Source organism: Equus caballus, chromosome 14 (assembly GCF_041296265.1).
Source record: "Equus caballus isolate H_3958 breed thoroughbred chromosome 14, TB-T2T, whole genome shotgun sequence".
Taxonomy (NCBI): Eukaryota; Metazoa; Chordata; class Mammalia; order Perissodactyla; family Equidae; genus Equus; species Equus caballus.
The window spans coordinates 32,206,679-32,226,438 of NC_091697.1; the positions used below are offsets into that span (position 1 = coordinate 32,206,679).

The 19,760-nt window shown below is 35.8% G+C and overlaps 1 non-coding gene across 1 annotated transcript; it reads left to right on the plus strand.

Annotated features, from left to right (window-relative positions):
• The first annotated feature begins 5,188 nt into the window (after positions 1-5,188).
• LOC111767975 (U6 spliceosomal RNA) lies at positions 5,189-5,291 on the plus strand. Its single transcript, XR_002799937.1, has one exon. It is a non-coding gene; the product is annotated as a U6 spliceosomal RNA (small nuclear RNA).
• The last annotated feature ends 14,469 nt before the right edge of the window (positions 5,292-19,760 follow it).

Below are 19,760 nucleotides of genomic sequence, written 5' to 3' on the forward strand. Positions count from 1 at the left end.
ATACTCTCTTTAAATAATTAATAGAACAAATATGCAGAAAATCACTTGGGATATAGAAGACTTAAAAAAATACTACAATCATCTTGACCTAATTGACATTTATAGAACACTTCACACAACTAGAGAAGAATACACATTCTTTTCAAGTACAGGTAAAACATTTACCCATATGCATATCACATTCTGCATCATAAAACATTATACATTTAAAATTATTCAAGTCATACAAAAATATGCTCCATGACCATAAGACATTAACTAGAAATCAATAAGAGAAAGATCTCTGGAAAAATCCCTCAAATATTTGGAAACTAAACAACATACTTCTAAATATTCCACAAATCAAAGAAGAAATCAAAATTGAAATTTGAAAGTATTTTGAAGAGAATGAAAATAAAAACAAGGCATATAAAAATTTCCAGGATACCTCTACAGCAGTTCTTATGAGAAATGCTAAATCACTAAAGAAGAAAGTTCTCATATCAAAGACCTCAGATTTCACCTTAAAATACAAGAAAAAGAAGAACAAATGAAACCCAAAGTAAGAAGAATAAAGGAAATAATAAAAATTAATGCAGACATAAAAAAATAGAAAACAGAAAAAAATAGAAAAAATTCAATGAAATTAAAACTTGGCTTTTTGGAATCAGTAATATTGATAAACATCTAACCAGACAGATAAGGTAAAAAAGAAAGAAGAGACAAATTAACAGCATCAGAATTGAAAGGAGAGATATTACTATAGACTCTAAGGAAATTAAAAGAATAATAAGTAATTTACAAAAGAAAATTAAACATATTTAAATGGATTACATCAAATTTAAAATTCTTTACTGTAAATAATACCATTGAAAAAGTGAAAAGACAGTCCACAGTATGGGAAAAAAACAACTGAAAATCATGTATCTGATATGGAACTTGATCTAGCATATGTAAAGAACTCTTCCAATTCAACAATAAAAATAGAAAAACCCAATTAAAAAGTAGAGAAACAATTTGAATAGTCATTTTTCTGCAAAGAAGATATACAAATGGACAAGATGCACATAAAAAGATGCTCAACAACATTAGTCACCAGGGAAATGCAAATAAAACTACAGTGAGATACCACTTCACACCCACTAACAACAGATGATAAATAACTATGTTTGTGAGGATGTGGAAAAATTAGAACAATCATACATTACTCTTGGGAATGTAAAGTGAGACAACCACTATGGAAAATAGTTTGGCAGCTCCTCAAAAAGTTAAATATAGAGTTAAAATACAATCCAGTAACTCCACTCTAGATATATACTCAAGAGAAAAGAAAACACATGCCCACGCAAAAATTTGTACATGAATGTTCATAGCAGCATTATTCATAATGGTCAAAAAGTGGAAATCATCCAAATATCCATTAATGATGAAAAGATAAATGAAATATGTTATTTCCATACAATAGAATATTATTGGGCCAAAAAAAGCAATTAAGCACTTATACATGTAACAACATGAAAATAGTATTCCAAGTGAAATAAATCAGTCTAAAAATAGCACATGTTATTCCATTTATATGAAATGTCCAGAATAAGCAAGTCTATAGAGACAGAAAGTAGATTAGTGGTTCCCAGAGCTGTCAGAGAGAGGAGAATAAGGAGTAACAGCTAATAGGCATGAAGTTTCTTTTAAGGTAAACAAAACAATTCTAAAATTAGATGGTAGGATGGTTTGAAAACCCCATAAATATACTAAAAGTCATCGAATAGTACCTTTTAAGCAGGTGAATTGTATGGTATCTAAATTATATCTCAGTGAAGCTGTTAAAAAATAATAAATAAATATTATGAACAACTTTATGGCAATAGATGTGACGCCTTACATGAAATGGGCAAATTCCTTGAAAGACACGAACTAACAAAGCTCACTCAAGAAGAAATAGATGACTTTAATAACCTTATATCTATTAAAGAAGTTTAATCTATAGTTAACAATCTAACCAGAAAGTAAACATCAGTCACAGATAATTTCTCTGGTGAACAGTCCCAAACAATTAAGGAACAAACAATACAAATCCTACACAAAACCTTCTAAAATTTAAAGAAGAAGGAATACTTCCTAACTCACATTATAAGGCCAGGATTCCCTTGATACTAAAATCTGGCAGACATAGTAGCAAAAGGAAATTACAGATCAATATATCTCTCATGGTCATACAAGTAAAATTCCTGAGCACAATATTAGCATATCAAGTCCCACAATATATAAAAAGAATAATACACATGACCAAATGCAACAGTGTTTCAATATCCACAAACCAATCAGTGTAATCTACTATTTTAACAGTATAAAGAAGGAAAAAAACACAGGACCTTTTCAGAAAAGTCTTATGCAGAAAAATCATTTGACAAAACCCATCATCTATTCCTGATAAAAACTCTTCCAGGGGCCAACCTGGTGGCGCAGCAGTTAAGTGCACATGTTCTGCTTTGGCAGCCTGAGGTGGCTCACCGGTTCGGATCCTGGGTGTGGACATGGCACCACTTGGCAAGCCATGCTGTGGTGGGCGTCCCACATATAAAGTAGAGGAAGATGGGCATGGATGTTAGCTCAGGGCCAGTCTTCCTCAGCAAAAAGAGGAGAATTGGCAGCAGATGTTAGCTAGGGCTAGTCTTCCTCTAAAAAAACAACAACAACAACAACAATAACAACAAAAACTCTTCCAACCAGGAATAAAGGGAGCTTTCTCCAAATATTAAAGAGCAGATATAAATAACCTGCAGCTAACATTAGACTTAATGATGAAAGACCAAATGCTCTCCTCTTCAGATGAAGAATAAGAGAAGGATGTCCACTCTACTGTATTCAACACTCTACTAGAGGTTGTAGGCAGCGCAATCAGGGAAGGAAAAGAAATAAAAGCATCAAGATTAGAAAGGAACAAGTAAAACTCTTTATTCATGGCCAACGTGATTGGCTATCTAGAAAATCCAATGGAATCTACAAAAAGCTAGTAGAACTAACAAATGAGTTTACTAAGGTGCAGGATAGAAGATCAATATATAAAAACCAATTGTCTTTCTATATTTTATCAACAAGTAATTAGACTTTGAAATGTTATAAAACAACACCATTTTTACCATAGAATAAAAGGTAGGAACTATTTAGGGGTAAATCTGACCAAAGATGCAGAAGATCTACACTTTAAAAACTGAACAATTCAACATAGCACTGGAATTCCTAGCCGGAGCAATTAGGCAAGAAAAAAAAAAGAAGGCATCCAAATCCAAACGGAAGAAGTGAAAGCATCTCTCTTTGAAGATGACATGATATTATGTATAGAAATCCCTGAAGACTTTACCAAAAACTGTTAGAACTAATCAATGAATTCAGTAAAATTGCAAGATGCACAATCAACATAAAAAAATCAGTGTTTCTATTCAGCAATAAAAAGTAGTGAACTATTGTTAAACATTATAACATAGATGAATCTGAAATCAACTCTGCTACGTAAAAGAAACCAGACGAGAAAGAGCACACGCTGTTTGATTTTATTTACATAAAATTTCAAAACATGCAAATCTATACTGACAGAAAACAAATGAGTGGTTGCCTTTGGTGCAGGAGAAACGGAGGGGCCGGAGGGATTACAAAGCGAAATGAGGAATCTTTTGAGAGTGATGGATATCTGCATTATCTTGATGGTAGTGCTGGCTTCACTGGTATTGCTATGTCCAATGTATCAGATTTTATACCTTAAATATGTATAGTTCATTTTATGTCAATTACGCCTTAGCAAAGCTATTTTTAAAAATTAAAGCAAAAGCAAAGAAAAAAAATTCCTTATGGAAAGTTAATTTAACAAGAAGTATTACACTTAACATCTGGGAATAAGCTATGGTTAGATTGAAATGCAATAATAATTTATTTTAATTGAGAATGTTGAAAGCTTATAGTTCATTTATATTTATTTTAAAGATCACTCAGAAAAATCTGCTTCATACAATTAAGGCTTCATAAATCCCTCTACATTAGTAAAAGACCCATTTAAAAAAAAAATCAACATCTGGTTTTACAACCTAACAATCATAATATTGTACTCTTGGCTTCTGATTATTGCATATATTTCACAAATTTCATAGTAGTTTGGAAATATAATTCTAGCTTATGTTCTTCATTTTTAACATTTATTGAGTATTTTATATCAGGGGAAATCAGAAGGATAAGCATCTAACATTTTGTAATACGTATTATACTTTAAATATCATATGTAATTCAATTTACATGTTTAAAACTGTCATTCAATGTAAACTGCGTACAAATTTCTCCTTCTCTTACCACATTTCTGAATTTTATGTGGACAGAAAAATGATTACGCAGTGGCTAAGGAAAGATTTCCAAAAGTAAAACATAGTTCTCTTATAAATTGCCAGATATTTGATACATATTTTTTATATGAAATACTGTGGACTAGAGGCTATAATGTATATTCACCCATATAAAAAGTATTCTCTGCCTTCAGGGAGTTTATAATGTAATCGAGGAAATAAGATTGACACATAATAGTATAATCAATGATAGAACTGATAAAAATTAGTAATGCAATTCAGCAGCCAATGAGTAATCTCTATGAGTTCAGAGGAAGCAAAGCGGTTTGATATGGTTTCCAGATGATGATGAGGTAGAAGCTTATCGCACTCTACCATATTTGCTTATTTACTTGTCAGATTTCCCATTATAATATAAGCTCCTTGAAAGCAGAGATCTTGTCTTGTTATGAGCTAAGCACTAAAGACATAGGTGTCTAGTTCAGTGCCTGCACATAGTACACACTCGATAAACAGTTGATGAGTAATGCATGAATAACAGAAAAAAACCTTAAAAGCATGTAGGATTTGAACACACAAATAAGACAATTCAGCTTTTGGCAGAGCTGGTAGCGTTAAGCAAAAGCACATGGTTGGAGAAGCAAGAGTAATTCAGCAAGAGTGGGCAGGCCAATGTGCCTGGAGGGTAAGATGCATGCAGAACAGTGAGATGAGATAGAACTAGAGTGGACAGTACAGCCCCAATTGAGACTGAAGGTAATAACACTAGTTAGAGGACTGAAAATAATGCACACATGAGCCAAAGAAGACCTAAGCCAGGGTATGAACAGTGGAAAAGGAAACTAGTGATAACCCAACATCCATTAGAAAGAAAGAACTGTGCTCACTTCAGCAGTACCTATTAAAGTTGGAATGATACAGAGAAGATTAGCATGGTCCTTGCACAAGGATGACATGCAAATTCATGATGTATCCATGTTATTGTACAAAAAAAAAAAAAAAAAAACAACTGCCAGCATGTGTTGGCTGAGCTGAGAGGGAGCCTAAAGAAGTGTGGAAAGTCAGGGATGACCAAGCCCTCAAGTCAGGGTAACAGGAAATATAATGGTGCCTTTTCAACATAGGATGGGCGATTAATTTTAATATGAATATTGTGAGTTACCTTTTACTACAAACTTAAATTTTGGCACATCAAACAAGAAATTTCAAGGAAAATGTGTGAAATTTTAAGACAGAGCATTGGAGAGATCAGAATTAAATAAATTGTCTTAAAGAAAACATGAATCGGAGTTTTTGGCTGGATCCAGAAGACTAGATCTGAGCTGTAGTAAGTAAGCAGAAAGAAGAGAAAAACATCAACGAGAGAACAAGGAAGACGCTCAAGAGTTTACAGCACTTGAAAGACAGAAGAGCCATCTCAAGGCAGGGCTTGATAATAGTGCAAATACTACCAGAAGGTTAAAGAGAAGGATTTGATCACCATGGAAGACAGCAGTTACCTCTGAGAATATAATTCAGTGGTGACCATCAGGTTCTTAATTTTAAAGGAGAAAAAATAGTGAAGATTTTGATGCAACATAATATGTACATAGTACTGTCTCAAGTGCTCCATAGCACATGTAGCTAGTGGATACAATGATGGACAATGCAAATTTAGAATATTTCCCTGCTCTCAGAAATTTCCATTGGACAGCGTTGCTCTAGACTATGGCTTTTTGAAAGTGTGCAAATTAACTACTAATTTTCCTGAAATATATTTGCATTATAATGGAATAATGTATTCATCCTCTTTGGTTCTTCCTCCCAAGAGTAAACACAAACTCACATGTGGACACACACACAGCATTTTACCATAAAAGACATAAATCAAAAACAGAATCCGACTTGCAGAGAACCATATGCATTGATTACAAATCCCTAGAAATACTACATAACTGGCAAATGTCTTCTTTTTTTATTGTTTTTCCTGATACTTCAAGACATTAAGCATTTTCAGTAAACACATTTCACAGATAGGTTTCACAGATGGGCAGACTGAGGCCTAACATGAGGAACAGTTATCAGAAATAGTGATGAGGAATGTCGGTTGCTCCAGTGTGTTCCTTTCTCTGAGGATTCTCTTTTCAACAGCCAGAGCTCAGTCTGTTCCCTTCCCATGTACTTCCACAGATAGTATTTCCTTTCTTCTCTCTGACAGGTGTCAAAAACATCTCCTGGGCTATGTCAAATGCAGGCTGAGAAATCAACCATGGACCAGATACCTCCTACTAGACAAGCACTATATGTATAGGTGGATATTTCATCTGACACAATTATCCACCACACTATTCTGGCATACAACTGCACTTGAATATCCAGTTTTATCCTGCTTTTCTGCCAAGGAACAAAATGAAAACTTCAAAAAGTCATCTTCTTTAGTTGCCCTCTCTATTCACTACAAATGTCATTATTGATATTTATTTGCACATACGTAATAAAGTCAAATTCTTAAAAGCACCCAGAGTGGACTCCAGCAACTCAAAAAATAGACCTGAATAATAGGGCACACATTTCGAAGGGATAGGAAGGATGATACACATGGCAGAAGGACTAAGATTAATTCCACTTTCCCAACTTCCCACGGTGGAAGACTGGATTTTTCTGGCCCATGACTCCCAATGAAGTTCTCCATAGCATTTTAGGAACTTCCAAGGATAAGGATAATCAACAGTACTTGACAAATTTGAATTATATTGCTTGATGATTTTTTTTAGACTTTCTCCTTTTCGTCCATTTTGTTAGCTTTACAGCACCCAGCCAGGTAAAATGTATGTGGAGCTACCAACAAAAGGGAGCAGGCTCCATGATTCACTGGAATTATTATCTGCTTGATCAAGACTGTTCCCACAAATCCCTGTCCAATGATTCACAAGATTATCCTCCTAAAATTCTTAAGTGCTTCCCAAGCTCTTGCTTCCTTCATTCAAGAATCTCATGAAATTCAACATCCTCCAGAAAGTCTGTTTCAGTCCGTGGGTTTAGCAAATTGATTTTCTTCACCTCATCCCCTGCTTTCTGTCATTTCCATTCAAATCACAATTCAAACATCATCTCCACAATGAGGTCCTGCTTGGCCATCCCCTGTGTCATCAACTGTCGCTAACTCACTGTCACATCATCACACTTCATTTTCATCATAGCACTTACCACTAGGGAAAGTTACCTTTATTTAAGTTCATAATATGTTTGTTTCATGTATGCTTCCCCAAATGAAATTTGAGCTTCATGAGAGAAGGCTTTGTCTGCTTTGCTTCCCACACTATGTCTGGCACATTATAGGCAATTGAGCACTTATTGAACGTAATCCAATTGAGCCTTCAGATCTAACTTCCAGTGCACAGTTAATCCAGGGGATAGAGGTACACATTAAATGACACCAAGAGGAAAAAATCAAGCAAATCAAGAATGTGGGAGATTATATATAATAACTGACTAGAACTGCTAAAAAAGTCAAAGTTGGGGAAGAATTCCAGATTAAAAGAAACCAAAGAAGCATAAAAGCAAAATGACATGCATGAATCTTGATTGGATTCTTACATGAGGAGAAATAAAACATTACCAAAAAAGACGTTCTTGGAAAAAAATACAGATATTTGAAGAGGATTTAGATATTCAATGATTTAGGAATTAGTGCTATTTTCTTAGAAATGATGATGACATTGTGGTGATTTAGGCATAGGTCCTGATTCTTAAGAGATCCATGCTAAATTATGATGGGTGAAAAATTTTAATATCTGTAACTGAAACTTTCAAATAGAATGGCAAAACAATATATGTGGTGAAGACAAAGAGAAAGAAAGACGCAGTATAGAGGGCAAATCTTAAAGGATTTATATGAGTGTTTAATATACTTGTCTTTTGGCTTATTTGCATGTTTTCTTATGAAAATTTTCAACCTTAGGGGAAAACAGCAGTTGAAAAACTGACTAGCTAGACGGAAGGTAGCAAACTCCTTTTGATTCTAGCCTACCTAAGACCAAATGCTCGGGACCCACTCTTCCTCCAATTTTTCATGATAAGAATGATTATTTACACTGATTTAATCATCTAAGCCATCTGTTTGTTGACTGTTCTCCAGTTGTACGTCTTTATACCATTTTGTTCATTGATAATCTTTTCTAGAATAGGAGCCCAGATGTCAGGGATCACGCCAATTAATTCATCTCCAATGCCCATACTAGAGTGCCAAACACAGAAAGATGATTAACAAATCATTTGGAGGAAGAAATTTATGCAGATCAACTTCCCATTTAGGTAAGTCATGGACCCTGAGCATCCAGATGGAGATCTTGAAACCCGTCCCAAGAGAGCTGGTCATGAAAGGGAAAGTAGCTAATATTGTAAAATGAAGTAAGTCTGGTTCAGTTCCCAAATGCTTACATTGCGACTTTCACCAAACCTACCTTAAACACTATGGTCACTGAAAAGGGCATCTTGCAGGGCCCAAAATGGTGTACTCAAACTAGTGAATTCCTCCTTTCCTTTGACTTTCCAGATTGTCCACCAGAATGTAAGCCACAAGAGAGCAAGAGTTTGACTACTTGTCCACACTGCTGTATTATCAGTGCCTAAAAAGAGTGGCTAGAACTTATTAGATACCCAATAAATATTTGTTCAATGAATGAATGAATTGAATTCTGTAGAACAACGGTTCTCCAACTTTAACATCCATCAGAATCACCAAGAGCACTTGCTAAAACATAGATTGCTGAACCTTACCTCCAGAATTTCTGATTCAGTACTACAGGGGGTGTGGCCCAAAAGTATGAATTTCTAACAAGCTGCTACATAATGCTAATGCTACTGGCCTAGGGACCACGTTTAGAAAATCACTGCTGTAGGAAATACCTCTTTTAACTTTCCCCTTGCTTCAGATAGCTGCTGCAGAAACACAGTACTCTGCAGTGCTTTCGTATAAGATACTTAATGTACTTCATTGTTTATTTGACAAATAATCTTCTTAGGGTATTATAGAAACATTTAAGCTTGAGTTTAGATTACTCAAAATTTAGACACTTTCCCATCAATCAAGCCCAATATTTACCATAGATGTTTTCCTCCCTGCCAGGGGAAGCTAGAATTCCACGTGATCAGCTCAGCATACTACTCCTCCAGCTCACATTTGTGCATTTGGAAGAAGGCTTGGAAAATATACACTATCTCTTTGCAGCATGATTGCTCTGTGAAGCATGTCTGCCCCCAGAGAAATCAGGGCCTGGTGCACTGCAGAAATTTATGTTAAAGAAAGCCTGTTTATGAGAGGCGAATGTGTAACCCAAATTTATCTTCCAGTGACAACTTCAGAATCTGAAAATTTCCAACTTCTCCCCTTGTGAATTGCTTGAAATTGCTGTTTTTCAAGTCAAGAACACCTGTTTAGTGTTTTTCTCCTTGCCCTCCCTGGTAAATGGGTCCACTAGGAAAACAGCATCTGAAGGTTTTAATGAATAAGAAACACGAAGTATTGACAGATTTCAGCACGTTATACAACCCTTACCCTGTCCCCCTAATGAGGTAAGATCAAAAAGGAAGAAAACAGTTGTGATATTGGGCTCTGGAGTTTGTTTTTAAACTGCTGCAAATGAGCTCAGATAGAGTACCATTCTAGCGGGTACAGTCATAAGCAATTTGCACATTGCTGTGAAATAACATACACAGACATGACTTTGGTAAGTGAACAACTAAAGGTTTGATGTTCAGCATCAGGCACCCTTCCAAATAACTTTCCATCTCAACTATACGACACTCTAGCAATCAAAATTCCGCTTGTGCCTTTACCACTGGGTCAGATCTCAGCACAAAGCAGAAAACAAAAACAAAAAAGCCTGAGCCACTTATTGAATCTTATTCTAATTCAATAGTTGGGTACCTACTCTGTACAAAGGAAAATATTAATTACGGCGAGGTGAGATGAGGAATCTGTAAAGGCTTCAGGAGGATATAACATTTATTCATCCAATAAACTGTCATAAAGCACCTACCTCTTGCTAGTCACTGACCTAGCTGCAAATACTTATTTGATGGTCACCATCACCAAATGCCTTTGAGGATCTAGGTCTAGTCACAGAGACAAAAAACAGGTCAACCAGTACATGGATATGTAACTACAACTCGAGCAAAGTACACTGAAAGAAATAAACAGAAAGCCTTTCATTCAACCAACATTCACTGTGCAACTGCAGTAAGTCTGGTCCTGTCGCTTGAAGGATGAGAACTAGATAAGGAAAAATTGGGGATAGGAGAATGAGAATAGTAGTCTATGTAGAATGAATTACATCAGGAAATGTACAGGATAGAAAATTACAGGTGAGTCATCGAATGAAAGTGAGATCTTAGATGGCTTTGAACTCTGTACAAGAGAGTATGGGCTTTATTTTCTAGTACAGAGGTCTATCTACAACTTGGGGTTTACAAAATAATTAATCCACTGAGAACGGGAAGAACACGTTGAAATATCTATTTAGATTTCCTACCTAAAATTTTTAATATGAAGATCAGCATGGCTTTCTTACTTGACCCATATGTTAGACAGACATGAATGTTGGAAGGCATCTTTACAGAAGGGTCATTTCCTTCAATCTCACCCTCACTTGCAGTGTTTGTATAGCTGCCCTGGGATGCTATTGACGTAGATGATTTCAATTAGTAGAGTTTTTATAATACTTCATACTAAGACAAGGATTCATCAGGAACAACTTCTGTATCACTCAGATGTTTGTTGCTGATCTCAAGGGACAGAGACAGCACTTAAAAGAGTTGTAGAATTGTCAAATTAAAGATGAACCATATATTTTTCTTTTAGAGAAATAAATTCCAAATTTTCAGGCCTGCTCTACAATGGCAACAGATTTAAAATATCATACATGCTTTATCTGTTCCTTCAAGGTAAATGTAGTTAGTTTAATAACCAAGAAAGTAACTGTTTTGGGGAGAGAAAAAAAGCTCTGGATAGAACATTTAGAATATAAATGTTTGGAAACTTTTAAATTATTTGTTAAAACAACATGTCACATATTTAAACAAATGTATATCAACACTTTTAAATTTAGAAATGGAATTTTCTTGTTTGTATATGAATCTTCTAAATGAGTTTCAGATGGTTGAAAGCCATTTGTTAATAACATGAAAATGCTTAGTTGATTAATTTACAAGATTAATTTAATTAATCTGCAACAAAAATTGATTAATGTTAAAGAAGGTAGAAATTTACATGTCAAATTTCCGTGGGAAAAAAAAGCACTTTCACACAATTGGCAAAGCATATTGAAAAATAAATATCATGATGGTGCAGTAAACAATATATTCTCTTGTATGTATATCATGAGGCAACTTTTTTAGTTATAACACCTATAATAAGTATCAAACTAATCTTCATGTAGTCCAAGGTATTCAACATATTAAATCAAAATGTTAAACCAAGATTTTCACAAAATAGTGTTGCATAATTTCATCACATTTCTATCATTGATAATATTAATAATAATTTTTACTGAGAAATAGGAATTTTGTACAAAAATGCTTTAAAGACCTTTAAATCTTGTTTATTTCACGTTTTGCATATATTTTTAATTTACATATGTTTATAAGTTTACAAAATATTAATGCAATAGCATATAAACATAAATTATAATTAAATAAAAACATATTAATGTGTACACAAATTTATATTGATGGGTTGCATAATCAAAAGAGCTTGGTGAGCACTGACTTACAGAAAAGGCTGCCAATGAAACTTTCTGAGAAGAGATATAATACTCTGTACTAGACTTTATGGAGATTAGTCTACCAGCAGAGATGAGGCTGTCTGGAGAGATGAGAAGCTAGAGGCAGAGAAGACCATCAAAAGCTATTGCAATGATCTTAATAGATGGGCCTAAAACAAAAGGGTCATGTGGTTATCATAAAGGAAGGAATGGATATGATAGGTATTTTGATAGGCAGAATAATGGTCCCCCAAATATACCCATGTCCCTAATTCCCATAACCCATGGGTATATTATACTAAATAGCCAGAGAGAATTAATGTTGCAGTTGGAATTAAGGAGACTAATCTCTGTAAATGATGACCTTAAAATGAAGAGCTTAATCAGGATTATCTTGGTGGGCCCAGTAGAACCACAAAGAACCTTAAATGTGGAACAGAGAGGCAGAAGAGTCTATGGCAGAGTGATGCAATGTGAGAAAGACTCCATCACACATTGCTGGCTGTGAAGATGGAAGGGGCCATGAGCCAAGGAATGCAGGCAGCCTCTAGGAGATGGAAAAAGCACGGAAATGGATTTTCCCTTAGAGTCTCCAGAAGGTGTACAGCACTGCTGATATCTTGATTTCATCCAAGTGAGACCAATTTCAAACTACTGACCTCCAGAACTATGAAATAATAAATTTGTCTTGTTTTAAGCCACCAAGTCCATGGTAATTTGTTACAGCAGCGATAGGAAACTAATATACATAATATAAAAAAACATGATACATAGTAGCTAGAGGGAAGACTAAAAAGTTGAAGATGACTTGGAGCTTTAAAGCCCAGGAGACTCTGAGAGTGAGGTTAACAGTTACAGAACCAAAGAAGAAAGGAGGAGAAACAGATGTGGGAAGCATGATAAAAATAATATTTTAGAACCATCTAGGGTTCTAGTTCTATATTATACCTTAATATGTATTAATCAGTTATAATAAAGAAACTGTCCACTACTTGTGAAATTTTCAATAACCAATATCACATTAAACTTTTATAATTAAATATTAAATTATTAAAATTGGGGAAGAGGCAAAAGAAAGCAAGCATTAGCTATCATATGCTATCCTATATAGAAATCTATCCTAAATATAATCTCAGTATCAGATGAAGCACAGAATGCTAACGTCTTTTCATTGTACTTGTCTTTGACTTCTTTTTTCTCCTAACTTTAATATGTAGTATTCCTATCAATAACAAGGTGCTTCTGCACCTAAATTTAATACACTCATATCATGATATTGCTTTGGAATAGAAACAAGAAATTATTAAAAGAGCTCAAATTATTTTGTCTAGTAAATGTACAACACATGCCTCTTTTCCACTTTTCATGTCACGTCCTCTGAGCTACTCATCAAACTGCTTGATTGACTAGAGGATCAGTGAAGACAGGATGCTATTGGAACCCAACAAGCTAATACAACTTGGGGGCAACACAAAGGGTTTTTAGATGCCGACAGAGAACTTGCTGTTGAATGAATATAGACTTAAGGAGAGAACTAAAGTGAACAGTCACTGAGCTGTGGAGCTCTCCATTTTACTTCTTGGCTGGAAAATCTGGATAGTGTTCAACTCAAAAATTCTCTATATGCTAGCAGTTTGGCAAGATGCTACAGGATCATTTAAAACTGTGTACCCTCTGACCCTGCAATCCTACTTCTAGGACTCTATACTAAAGAACTAACCAGGGTGTGTGTGTGTGTGTGTGTGTGTGTGTGAGAGAGAGAGAGAGAGAGAGAGGGAATAATTTCTACAAATGTTCATTCAATTCAGTCTTTCTATATTTCCCCACCCTCCCCCAGTTTCAAGCAGATGGCTGTTTCCTCAACTCAGGCATTTTTCAGGGCAAAAAGCAAAAAAAGCCCAAGTCTACAGTTCTTTCAAGAGATGGTAGATTCATAGAAGAGATAATGGTAGTTGTGCAAAGGGAGGGAAAGAACAAAATTAAAGGGCAAAGAAATAATGGACATTTTCTCAGACCAGAGTGAGGGGTGAGTACTGTGAGTTCTTATTCACTATATATACATCTCAGCTTTTACCCATGCAAGGAACTCAGGCTGGATTTTCAGCCCCAGCTCTGCCCTGACAGGGTGGGTAACCTTAGTTAAAATCTGTTCCAGGTGCTGTGGATATAGCAGTGAATAAGACAGACAAGCTTTATCCTCATGGAACTTACATCCTCATGAAAGACAAAACAAAATAAATAACTCATTCTGCCCTGGTAATGACATTACCCAAAACCAGGAGAAAAATCAGCAAAAAAAACCAAAACCCTCAGCAACAACACAGGTGCTAGCACTTATAGACACATACGTTAAGTCAAATAATATAATTATGTTCAAGTGTTTAAAGGAAACCACAAACCTAATGAGGTGAGAAACAGATGATATAAGCTCCAAATGGAACTTCTAGATGTGAAAAATACAATATCTGAAATGAAAAATTCACTAGAAAGCATTAATAGCAGATCATACTCTGCAAATAAAACATCAGAAAACATGAAAAAAAGCAATAAAATGTATCAAAATAAAGCACAGAGAGAAAAAAAGAGCAAAAAATAAAAAATAAGAGCCAAAGTAAACTGTAGGAAAATATCAAGCAGAAGAATGGCAGCAAGGACAGAAAAAGCATTTAAAGAAATAATGGCCTCAATTTTTTCCAAATTTGATGAAAACTTTCAACCCACAGATCTAAAAAGATCAACAAAACTCAAGCAGGGTAAATACAAAGAACACCACATCAGTGCACATAATAATCAAATTGCTTTAAAAAAACGATAAGAGAAAATCTTAAAAGTAGCCAGAGAAAAAATAAAGACATGTTATGTACAGAGAGTAAAAAGTAAGAAATATAGAAGACTTCTCATCGAAACTATGCGAGCAGAAAGACAATGGAATGACCTCTTTAAAGAAAATAAAGAACATCACCATTTGGCAAATCCCTCATAATAGATCCAGGCAATGATTATCTGGGCTACTAAAATCACAAAAAGACCAACAATTTATATTACTTGTCTCCTGATGGAAGTATACAAACCGTTTAGTATTTTTTTCCAAAAAATAAAACAAGAACCCAAATCAGATCAAACCTTTAGATGCAAAATAAGAAATACAGAGAAGAGAGGAGCTTATTAAATGAAGCTTAATGGTTGCAATCAGCAAAATCCAGAATGACGGAAATACTACAGAACAAACAACACATTTCCTTAGCCAAACAAATTTGAAGACAATAAAGAGACTTAAGAGATACATCAACCAAATTCAATGTGCGGATTTTATTTGCATTCCGATTTTAACAGGTTAACTGCAATTTTTAAAAAATTGCACTAACTGGATACTTAAGGATATTAAGGAATCAGGGATCCGAAAAATATTTATGGTAGTGAAAATTTGTTTGGGGCAGGGGTGAAGACTATGTAGGTATAAATGAAACCACAGAGACCATTAGTTGATGTTTACTTCAGTGGGGTGAATGGTACATGGGGGTTCATTGCTCTCTACTTTTATTTATAAATTTACAGAATAAAAAAAATTTAAGAAAATGAAATGAAAGAAATGCAATGTTTTTCATATATCTAAGCTTATGGAATAAAATTCATATTCTCTATATGTATAGACATTATCTGTAATGTTATAGAATTGAAAAGGGGGTTGGGGTAAGGATATAAAAATGTATACATAATGATTCCAATTTAATTTTTAAATATATAGGACTATTTACATATGCCTGTAAATGAGAAAGAGAGACAAGAGAGGGGTGAAGATGCCAAAATGTTCGTTATAATTATTTCCAAGCAGCAGAATTATCAATGATTTATTTCATTAAAATTTTGTTTTCCAAACTTTCTATGTGATTGATTACTATAATTAGAAAAAGTAAAAATTATTTGAAATAGAGACCAAAGCAAATATATCCAAAATCAAACTCATATTAAGAGTTTCATTAAGAATATTAAGTCCCTTTACTTTGTTTTGTTTGTTTTAATTTTTTTATTGCAATAACTTTGGATTATAACATTATATAGCTTTAGACATACAAAGTCCCTTTACTTTGGAGTTTATGAATAAAGGGATGATCCAGAAATAGTGAATCCCAACCCCTGTAGATCTGCCATGATGTCTTCTCCAGGTACATTTGGTCCTTTCTTTCACTGTTTTCTGAAAGCACGTTGTACGTGTCTTTTTTTAGTGCCTCTTTATCTCATTAGCACTTTTTAAGTGCCTTCTTTTCTTCTGTTGCTTACATGTGAGACCAGAGACCACATCTTACACATCTTTGTATCTTAGTACTGACACATAGAAGATTTTCACTAAAAGCGTGTTAGATGAATTAATTAATGAGTTACTAATATACTTTTAAAAAAATAATAGCATGAAATTAACAGAAACTAGAGAAAACAGGAAAAAAACCCAGGACTTTCCTTACACCAATCAATTGTGTAGCTTCACTCTTGTGCTAGGTAGTTAGAGAAATACAAAAAATGATCAGATTATCTTCCCTCGAGGAGATTAGAATCCCATAAGGGAAAAGAGAGAATCATAGGTAACTACACCAATAAGATCACAGGAGAAAAGAGGCATGAATGGTACCAAGAGTCCATCACGGAACAGTAGAGAATATTTACATCCCACAGGTATAGCAGGGAAAGCTCTGTGAAGAAGATAACACTGACATTGTCTTGAAATATGTGAGTAAAGAACAGCATGAGCAAAAGAGGCAGACACGTGCATACTTTGACACCATCAGTAAAAATGAAAGAGGCAGAAATTGACTGGATGGAACTGAGAGGCTCCTGATTACTATATTTAGTAACTAACAGCCCACAACTGGCCAGATAGTCACTAATTCTTCCCGTAAATATTTATTAAAAGATCCTGGGCACTAGGCACCATGTCCACCACCCTATGGTCTGACCTCTACTCACCTCTCCACGTCAAATGCTCCTTTTCCCTACCACACATGCAATGTCTTAGCCCTCCATCTTTCCTCCCTCCTCCCTCTCCCCCTCTCCCCACCTCCATTTCATCCCTATCCAACTCATCCAACAGAGCTCCCCTTAGAAGTCACTTTTTCAGGTAAATTAACACCTTTTATTACCCTCTTTCAGATCCTCTGGGTGGCTGCCCACCATCACCATTGCCATCATTACTGCTTCTGTCACATTACATCCTAATTGCCTATGTGTCAGTTTCCTCTCTCACGTCACAACAGTCCCTGCCTTCAAAGAGATTTTGTTCACCATTTTGGGAAGAAAGGAAGCAAAGAGGGAAGAAAGGAAGGATGAAATAAAGCAAGCAAGATTCTCCCACCATACATTGTTGTGCCTCTTCATTCTTCGCCCAGTTGGCATCACGGCAAGCAGAGGTGATAAGTGTTTTGTAGTTTAAACCATTTGGAGCTTCATCTACCAAACTTCCCCTTGCCATTTAAGAACATTATCCCTCTCAGCTATCAAATTATCATTGACCTTTTGTCGATGTATCATGAATATATCAAACATTAATTGCTGATCTCAAGTGAGAATGGTATTCTTGGTTAGTATCTAATTGTGGCTACTGAAAAGATATTTACATTTTTCCTATTTGTGGAAATGAGTCGGGGAGGGAAGGCACCTGTAAGCACTGCATCAGGACTGAAAGTTTTGCTTTCAGAACTCCCACCCATAACAAATCTCAACAGACATGGGACCAATTTTCTCCAGGCCAGTCAGGTCATTGGTACTGAGTTTCTCTTTACAGCAAGGCATCTTAATGGCATTTTGTTCTTTCCCTCACAAGGGAGCCAGAATACCTGCCTCATTTTCTCCAAACTATTTACATCCAAGCCAGTGTCAGATTATTTCTTGCTCTCATGCTTGGCTACCTCCACTGTGTAGGCTTCATAAATCAAACTTACTCAAATGTTCCAAAATGTGGCCAGGAAAGATACTCTGATTTGTTTTTTTAAATAAGCGCACACTCACCAATCATTTAGACTCCTTTGCAGCTCTAGCACTCAGAAGACATTCCCATTACCTCGCAGTGTCCCCTATTAGCTCTTTCTGGTTTTATTAATACCTTTTCTCTTTCGTTAAAATTAAAAGCCTCTGAAAAACTACAGTTACAGATTTTCTGCAACCCACAATTTATGGCTGCTACTTGCAACCTTCAAAAGCTTTTAAAAATAATATCGGCTCTATTATTCTATATTATGGTAATTGTAGTAAAGATTTAAGAGGCACTTTAAGACTTTTTAGCTCCACAGTATATTTCTGTTCCAATTTCTTGCTTAGGCATTTGGGAAAGAAGCCTTATTTAAAAGCTTTACCCTCTGCCCTCTGATAGACAGCTTCCCTCTTAACTACAGTAGTTAGACCTCACCGCACAATTAGGGAAGCTAGGTCTCCAATTAGAGCTCAGCAAAACGTAGGGCAAAGCACATCTTTCCAGAAGCCCATTCCATTTACATGCACCCCACAATAATCAAAATTTTTCTCTCGTGTGCTATGTACCTTTGACCCCTTTGTTATGCTTCGTATCCCCTTGTTAACTCCCTACCCCTCCTTTGCTCCCATAGGAAATCAGTAAAGATAATCATAAGATTAAATAACTCCAATGCCACTGCTAAAACGTTCAAAGCCACTAATATAACAAATGCCCAAGTGGCCGCAGAGATTTACGTAGTATTGAAATTAAACTGACCTCACCCTATCTTCGACGTAGATCTGTCCTTTCTAGTTAACCTGTGTTTTTCTCTTGTTGCCTAGTCTAGGCTGGTTACAATTCAAAACAACCAAGGAAACAGCTAATGGAATTTCCACAACTGTGGGCATGCACAAAATCCCAGTCTAAAGGTTGCCCCAGTATTGTCCTTTGTACTCAATGCACCCAATGGGACGAGCGTTTTAAACACGATTCCCTCCACTCGCCGCACTGCGAAGGCATTTTTCTTAGGCAGACACCATATGGAAAACCCACACATTCCCTGCTCTTCCCTTTCTGTCCTCTAGGATTTCAGCAGCATCTGGACAGCACAAATCTGTGACAGTCCCCAACTCTGCAAAGACAGAGCCAAGTCCCAGACTTTCCTTGTTCTGGCTAGAGGCCTCCTGCTGCACAGCCGCGGTCTTTTATTGTGTCAACAGTTATCAGCTGGGGAGCTCTTCATGCAAACTTCCTCACTGAGCGCATTTTCCCCCAACTCCCAGCATTCTTCCAAAGCAAAGGATAGCTCGATTCCATACCCACAGTAAATAATCTTTAGAGTTTCCGCTTTGTTTTGCCTTGCTCCAAGTTTCCACGTAAATTTCAGAACAGTGAAACACACAGTGATTCCTGCCCACTAGTATTTTACGATTTTAATTTGCTCAAAGGCTCTGAATTTCATTCTATTTCCCCGTTTGGTGCATGGGATTTTTACAGTTAACAGATGTTCGCTTAATAGAGTTTCCTAGCGCACAAATCAGTGTTTTCCCTCTGGTATTCATGTAACTTTCCAGTCCTGCAGTAGCTGTTTCTGGCGCCTGCCAAGTTATCTGGCAGTGGAAGCCCAAATCGAAAAGTGCAACAGCTCTTTGGAAATGCATGTGTCGTTCCTTCAGTCCCACTCACTCCAACTTAACTCCTTCCTCATTAGCACCATGTGAGAAGGCCCGCAGGGGAAAACACCAGCTTCAAACACCAGACAGGTTTCACTCG